This window comes from Diaphorina citri, unplaced genomic scaffold, assembly GCF_000475195.1.
Source record: "Diaphorina citri unplaced genomic scaffold, Diaci psyllid genome assembly version 1.1 scaffold19712, whole genome shotgun sequence".
NCBI lineage: Eukaryota > Metazoa > Arthropoda > Insecta > Hemiptera > Psyllidae > Diaphorina > Diaphorina citri.
In genome coordinates, this window is record NW_007397064.1 from 1 (window position 1) to 935 (window position 935).

The window sequence follows — 935 nt, forward strand, 5'->3', positions numbered from 1 at the left end:
TTGATATTTGGAAGACAGCATTACAAGAAACAAGACAGGTAGGAAATTTGCTGATGGCCGATTCTCCTAGCCTAGACAAATAACTGGACAGTATTATCCATAAGGTAATTCTTCGTATGGATGGTTCTTTTCTGGTTAATGCTGCCCAACTATGAATTAGGTCAATTAAGGTATAATAAAGTTGAGAAAGCTTACTATGATTTCCAGTGTTATAGCCACAAATCCCAGGCACGGGGCTGCCTCCTGATACAATGAACTGATCATTGTTACAAATATGATTGACTGGCTCCGGCCCTGTTATGCTGAACTGGTCAAAATCCAGCCTGAAAATAGGTGGGTATATTGAATCAGGAAGGAATTTTAATTGTGTTAAGCATAAATACTTGTCACAAATATCGTTCCCCGCTTAATATACTACGCTAAACTTTATGACTTGACTTGGACTTGAACCTCCAACCTCCAGATCCAAAGTCCACCGTGCTATCTACGACACCACTGAGGTTGGTACATAGAATCAGGTTAATTGTATAATAGAGTCGGAGCTGTCTAATTGAGACCCGTCTAAATGGGAAACCTGGATAAACAGAAAAAAAATTGCCGGTCCCTTGAATTCCCAATTAGACAGGTTCGACTGTAGGTATTAGAGAACATGAATTTTTTTACCATCTGATTTGTAAGCAGAGTTGACATAGGGTCATCAGCTCATCTGTGAAGCATTCTTCTACTTGATCCACCTACAATCTACGGGAAGAAATGGTAGGGCGAAAAATAATTTCAAAAAGTCAGAATTTTCAGTACTACAGCTATGTACTATGTACTACTAGGAGGCTTACCTGTACTGACAAATATCAGGCCGAGACTTGTGCACCGTCAACTGGCAGGACCCTGTATCATCATAAGATTTTGGATAACCCTGGTTCACGAAATAGGTGACA

At 40.0% G+C, this 935-nt stretch overlaps 1 long non-coding RNA gene across 1 annotated transcript; it reads right to left on the reverse strand.

Moving 5' to 3' along the window:
* Positions 1 to 282: 282 nt before the first annotated feature.
* On the reverse strand, positions 283 to 935 carry LOC113473223. The gene is made up of 2 exons (XR_003395259.1): positions 834 to 935; positions 283 to 323 (listed from the first exon to the last, which is right to left on the reverse strand). It is a non-coding gene; the product is annotated as an uncharacterized LOC113473223 (long non-coding RNA).